Below are 7,105 nucleotides of genomic sequence, written 5' to 3'. Positions count from 1 at the left end.
TGGGCTACAGTCCATGGGGGTTGCAAAGAGTCGGACACAACTGAGTGACTAACACTTTTACTTTTTCAGACTTACACATACAGATTTGAAGATGAGAAGGAAAAGAAAAAAAGGTTACTTACTGGGGGAGAGGGGTAGGTAGTAAATAAAATAGAATAATTTTTTAATTGAGATATAATTGATGCGTTAGTTTCAGGTGTACAACATAATGATTTGATATCTACATATATTACAACATGATTACAATAAGTCTAATTAACATCCATCACCACACAGTTACATATTTTTTCCCTTGTGATGAGAACTTTTAAATCTACTGTCTCAGCAACTTGCAAAGATGCAATACAGTATTTATTATTAACTATAGTCACATTGCATCCCCAGGACTTAATTATTTTATAACCAGAACTACACGTTTTGACCACCCTTACCCACTTTGCCCACCCCTTCCCCCAGCCTCTGGCAACTACCGACCTTTTCTCTGTATCTGTGAGTTCTGTTGTTTTTTGTTTGTTTTTGTTTTCAGATTCCGCCTGTGAGTGAGGTTGTAAGGTATGTGTCCTTCTCGGTCTGATCGCTTCCTCTTAGCAAAATGCCTCAAGTTCCATCCCTGTTGTCACAAATGGAATAATGTTTGACGAGTGGCTCATCTAAGCTGGGCAACCATTTACGAAAATAAAATTGAGCTAACCAATACGTAGTATTTGGGTGAGGAATGAGCTCCAGTTCCCGATGACCAGTGTACTCAGATGCCCCAATCTGCTCTGGCTTCACCGTGGCCCCGTTGCTTTTGGGTTAAAGACACACATTCTTTTTTTCTTTTTTTAATATTTATTTATTTGTTGCATTGGGTCTTAGCTGCAGCACACAGGATCTTTAGTCTTCACGGCAGCGCATGGGATCTAGTTCCCTGACCAGGAATCAACCGCAGGCCACCTGCACTGGAAGCTCAGAGTCTTAGCCACTGGGCCACAGGGAAGTTCCAAAGGCGCACATTCTTAAGCAGGACTGTGACGCACACTCCCTCACCAGCCTCCTCTTGGACCCCATGGGATTCTCAGCGCTTCGTCCTGCCTCCAAGCTTTTCACAGCTGCTAGGCTCTTCACGGAACACCCCAACATCTCCAACACCCGCACAACATATACACTTTATCTAGTTAAAACCTACTCTTTCTTCATTGTTTACATCAGATATGGCTTTTCTGGAGCACACCCCAGACCTCCCAGACCATATGAAATCCCTCTGTTATGTGTGCTCACTGTCTTGGCAGCTATCACACAGACATTCAGTAAAAGCTGTCTAGCTAGTTGCTTACTGTCTATCTCACCTGCTAAGATGTCAGCTCCATGAGACATAGAGCGTGTGTTATTCCTTGCTGTGGTTCTAGAGCCATCGGAGGACTGTGATAATATTGGTCAAATGATAATGATAGACCACCTTTATCACTTTAAAAATGGCCATACTTGGGGTCCGGTCCTGCATTCACTTGACTTTTCCTGCAGCGGCTGGTGGTTCTGATGTTCTGGCAAAAGAGTTTGGCTCCCTGGATCTCTCAGCTGCTTTACTGTTAATGGCTGCGAACCTTTGTATGTGACTTCATGCCTCAGTTTCCTCAACTGTGAAGCCAGCAGGGGGTTACATAAAACCCTTGGAACCTCAGAAGGGGCATGCTACAAATTGCTTATTCTATTCTTCCCTAGGAATGCTATTTCATCTATCTATGTCATTTTCTACCTCAAAAAACTTTATTTTTTAAATTCAGTAATTATGATTTAATATTTGCAGAAATTATAATGGTCAGTTGGTTGTATCCTGAAAGGATGACAAGGCAGTCCGGGGCTGATGATGATTTAAGGGTTTTCCATAAATTATCTCCTCCTGTGAAATCAAGATCCAAGAAATGTCATAAATCCTAAGTCACTATGGAAAAGTAAGATAGGTCCTTGGATAATGGCTCTAACAGAATTCTTACCATGGAAATGCAAAGGATTTGATTAAAAATTCAAATCGTATCCTAGGCAGTTAGCTCTGAAATTTTCTTAAGCCTTGAGATACAAACTGCATTCTTTCTACCCTTCAAAAACAAAGAAAAGGCTAATGAAACTTTAATGCAACAAAAAGACCGCTTTGAATTTGTTCCAGGTTGACTGAAGGAAGATTGTCACTTGTGTAGCCAGCTGGTTGGTGGTTCCATGCAGAGAAGGGGAAAGGCAGAAAGAGCCTAGGTTTGTGAAAGGAAAGATCTCCAGCTTTCAGTGAGGTGGGGTACACTGTAGTGTCATGGGGGAAATGACAGACAGTGGTCCTTGTCCCCGACCCACTGAGATGATTGGGTAAATAAGCAGCCTTTTCTTGTACCGTTTTATGTTTCCAACGTCTGTTTCTTTTCTTAATTCTTTGCCTCATTTATATACTCAAATGTGGCCTTAAAATGTATCGAATTTGACACTGAATATTAATAGTAGTTCCAGGTTTCATGAAACTGTGTTTCAAGTGAGTGAGTGAGTGTTAGTCACTCAGTCATGTCTGACTCTGAGACCCCATGAACTGTAGCCCACCAGGCTCCTCTGTCCGTGGAATTCTCCAGGCAAGAATCCTGGAGTGGGTAGCCATTCCCTTCTCCAGGGGATCTTCCCAACCCAGGGATCAAACCCAGGTCTCCTGCATTGCAGATGGGTTCTTTACTGTCTAGTCACCAGGGAAGCTGTTTCATGAGGTTCCCCAAAGAACACCCTGATTCCCCAGGTTCTGCTCCCACCCATCCCCGCCCCAGGAGGAAGGGTGGGGCCTCATGTCAGAGCTTGGAGTGTCCCTAGGGCTGGTGGTTTTGTCACCTTGCAGGCCACCCTGCCACCTGCCCTGCCTGGGGAATGAGTGAAGAGACACCGGCAGAGTCTCTGAGACCTGAGGACCTGTGGCTCCTCCCCCAGGCCACAGGCCGAGGTGGAGATCCCGCCCCTGGCCTGTGGTTTTCACGGTCACCGCCTTCTCAGTCCCCTCCGGAGCCCAGATAACGGGCCTCACTGACCTTTCACACGAGCACTTCAGGCCTTTGTGTGGAGTCATTGGTCTCCCTGCTCGTCCTCTGAAGGCACGGTTGACGTCGTGACAACTGTCGGCCGGCCCTGGGCCCAGTGGGGGGCAACGAGCCTGCAGGAGCTGCCACCCAGCCTTGGGGGAGGCCAGGACGGTGGGCCCCTCCTTCCCAACCTCTGGGGTCACTGCGGTCCTTGTGAGTGTGAGTGTGTGTGTGTGTGTGTGAGTGAGTGTGTGTGTTTGAGTGTATGTGCGTGTGTGTGTGAGTGTGCGAGTGTGAGTGTGTGTGTGTGAGTGTGTGTGTTTGAGTGTGTGTGTGAATGAGTGAGTGTGTGTGTTTGAGTGTGTGTGTGTGAGTGTGTGTGTGTGTGTGTGTGTTGCATATTACCTGCCCGTGGCCAGAGGAACATCAGATTTCCCCAGGTGACTAGTCCCCAACAATGTAGTGGGAACTCAGGTCTCCTCCTGGTTACGACTTGACTGTGCGCCTCCAAGAAGTGATCGCTTCTCTTTAGCTGTGTATTTTTCCTTATCTCCAGGTCTATTAGGAGAGTAAGTTAAAAATACCTCCAGTTCCCTGGAGAAGAGTCCTGTGTATAACCCAGACTGTAAAAAGTACAAACGACAACATGATTACTACTTATTTTACAACTCTTATTGTTACCAGAATTTCTCAGTGCACTATATTTCCTTAAGCTTCAAAGACTATTAAAAGAAAGGAAATGAAATGATATGATTCTAGTTTTGTAAAAGGTGAATGTCTTCTAACTGTGTATACATAGGAAAAAACCAGAGGGAAACATTTTGAGATTAACAGTGGCTGTCTTGGGGAAGTGGGATCACACATGCCATGTATTTTCTTTCTATTTCAGCATTTCTTTCCTTTTAACATAAACCTGCAATTTTTGTCCCATCACTTCATGTCAAATAGAAGAGGGAAAAGTGGAAGTAGTGACAGATTTTATTTTCCTGAGCTCCAAAATCACTGAGGATGGTGACTGCTACCATGAAATTAAAAGACACTTGCCCTTTGGAAGGAAAGCTATGAAAAACCTAGATAGTCATATACAGATGTGAGAGTTGGTCCATAAAGAAGACTGAACATTGAAGAATTGATGCTTTTGATCTGTGGTGCTGGAGAAGACTCTTGAGAGTCTCTTGGGCTGCAAGGAGATCAAACCAGTCTGTCCTAAAAGAAATCAGTCCTGAATATTCTTTGGAAGGACTGATGCTGAAGCTAAAGCTCTAATACTTTGGCCACCTGATGTGAAGAGCTGACTCACTGGAAAAGACACTGATGCTGGGAATGACTGAGGGCAGGAGGAGAAGGGGGTGACAGAGGATGAGATGGTTGGATGGCATCACCAACTCAATGGACATAACTTTGAGCAAACTCCAGGAGATAATGAAGGACAGGGAACCCTGGCAAGCTGCAGGCCATGAGATTGCAAAAATCTGACACGACTTACCAACTGAACCACAATAGCAATATCTTTCTGTAGTCAGAAAGAAACACTAAATGTTGTTGTTTTTAATGCTCATCTATATTCTGTGTGTCTAAAGACTAGAAATTTTCTCTACTCCTATTCCAGCTGGAAATGCAGCAGCTGCTTTTCTGGACACCTGGGGTAGGTTTGAGAGGGGGTTTCTGATCTGGCATCCACTCCACCTTCAGGAGATGACTTCAAAAAGGGCGGAGAAAAGGGCTTGCTGTCATATCACCTGAGCCATCGAGGGAGAGATGCCATGTTTTCCTTGCCTCATCCTATCTGGATAATCTAGCAAGTTTGCCTGGATTTGCCAACTTTTTTCTGTTTGACTTGATGCTCTGTGCTCGAGAATGGGCAGAGGAAATCTCCAGATGAGCAGTGATGCTAAAACTTTTTGAGTTGTCATTCACTGGCACCCCCATCTAGCTTGGTCCAACTGTACCATTAGTCAGAGGACCCCTAGCCCAGAGGTGCTGGAGGAAGCACACACGTGGGGAGGGAGATGGGTTAGGGTCTGCTCCCATCTCTGGTAAATGAGTTATGTCAGTCACAAGCAACCCTGGGAAACCCAAAGTGCATCTTGCTCATTCCCACCTTGTTTATTTTCCTCACTCTTCTAACCAGAGTGGGCGTCTTGCAATTGACTGGAACAGAGTTTGGTTGAAGAGTCAGAGTGAAGTGGCGCAAGCCGAGAAGACTATGGTTGGGGACATTTTCTCAGTCACACTTGCGGTTGGGCAGGCTCACAAGGTTAAGTCACTTGGGTTTGCCCAGCTTCGGAGCACTGATTCAGTTATACACGTTGATCGTGTGTTGCTCCGAAGACAGCCCTGCGCGGTTCCGAGCCGCTTTCTCTGAAGGCGGACTTCATCCTTCCCCCTGCCTCTCCCTGCCTTTTCCTTAAATCTCATCAGATTGAATTCAGATTGTAACACACTCCAGACAATCGACCTATTCTTTCCAAGGACAGCCAGTCAAACTCAGAAAATCTCTGTCAACATGAAGGTCAATGAAAAGAGGAAGATAAATTCTCCAAAACCAAAATAAGACTTTTAAGGATAACAAGTTGGAGAACTCTGTGGTCCAGGCACCTGGGCTGACTAGGGATCAGGGACTGCAAGGATCTGGGTGGTATTTTGTCTCATTTTAAAGGCAGAAAGAACTTCCCTGGTAGCTCAGATGGTAAAAGTGTCTGCCTACAATGCAGGAGACCCGGGTTCAATCCCTGGGTTGGGAAGGCCCCCCGGGAGAAGGAAATGGCAACCCACTCTAGTACTTTTGCCTGGAAAATCCCATGGATGGACCAAGGAGCCTGGCAGGCTACAGTTCATGGGGTCGGCAAGAGTCAGACACGACTGAGCGACTTCACTTTCAAAGAGAGAAAATCTCATCTTCTGCCCTTAAAATCATTTCCAAGTGTTTACCAAATCCTCTCAAAAACATAATTCCGTTTCAAAAATAAATTTCTTTTTCTGAGTGTAAATATAATTCTTAATTGTTAAAAAAAAAAGATCCATGGAGACCTCCCTGGTGGTGCGGTGGTTAAGTATCTGCCTTCTGGTGCAGGGGACATGGGCTCCCGCCCTGGTCCTGGAACTAAGATTCCATCTGCCCCAGAGCAGCTAAGCCCAGGTGTCTCGACTAGAGAGAAGCCCACGGAGCAGAAGATCCTATGTGCTATAACTAAAATGCAATGCAGCCAAATAAACAAATATTTTTTAAATGTTTATAAAAAATGATTAAATACCAAAAAGAGTAAAACTCAAACAAAATCCCACCCCTCAGACGTAAACACCAGTCACGCTTTCCTAAACATTTCTCTAATAGACACGCAGTTAGAGATAAACTCACACCATACACAAATTCTACAACCTGCAATATGTTATGACATCTTTCTCTAATTTATGTGTTTATTTATCTAATCAACTAAAGCTCCAGGTTATTATTTCAAATCATTTCAGATTCGGGTTATTAAAATGTCTGCAAGGAATTTTACTGTAAATGCACAGCAACATTTCTTAATCTCATTCCTAAGGATTTTGGTCCACTCTAATTTGGTTTTAATATCAAAAGCAAGTTTGTGATGAATGCCCTCATACCTAAATCTTTGAGTCCTTAGGCTATGCCATTTTAGAATAAATTCTTTGAAGGAAGATTGCTGGCTCAAAGGGTAGGATCACTCATCATTTATAAATATGAAGTGAAAGTGAAGTCGCTCAGTCGTATCCGACTCTTTGCTATCCCGTGGACTGAAGCCCACCAGGCTCCTCCATCCATAGCATTCTCCAGGCAAGAATACTGGAGTGGGTTGTCAATTCCTTCTCCAGGGGATCTTCCGGACCCAGGGATCGAGCCCAGGTCTCCTGCATTGCAGGCAGACGCTTTAACCTCTGAGCCACCAGGGAAGTCCAAGTATACATTATTTAATGTATAATATAATATGATCATTATAATACATGTAATCACAAATTACAATTATTTTATATAGCTATATAAAATTATATATGCAACTATTTTATACATATAGATAAGATGATAATTATACATTATATATAGTGATAAAATTTACATGACAATT

The 7,105-nt window shown here is 44.0% G+C and overlaps 1 non-coding gene across 1 annotated transcript; it reads left to right on the top strand.

Moving 5' to 3' along the window:
• Positions 1 to 5,691: 5,691 nt before the first annotated feature.
• Positions 5,692 to 5,764, top strand: TRNAC-ACA (transfer RNA cysteine (anticodon ACA)). Its single transcript has one exon. It is a non-coding gene; the product is annotated as a tRNA-Cys (tRNA).
• Positions 5,765 to 7,105: the final 1,341 nt, after the last annotated feature.

The sequence above is a fragment of the Odocoileus virginianus genome, chromosome 25 (genome assembly GCF_023699985.2).
Source record: "Odocoileus virginianus isolate 20LAN1187 ecotype Illinois chromosome 25, Ovbor_1.2, whole genome shotgun sequence".
In the NCBI taxonomy this organism is placed as follows: domain Eukaryota; kingdom Metazoa; phylum Chordata; class Mammalia; order Artiodactyla; family Cervidae; genus Odocoileus; species Odocoileus virginianus.
The sequence above is the reverse complement of the archived record's forward strand: the minus strand, read 5'-3'. Positions and strand labels throughout refer to the sequence as shown.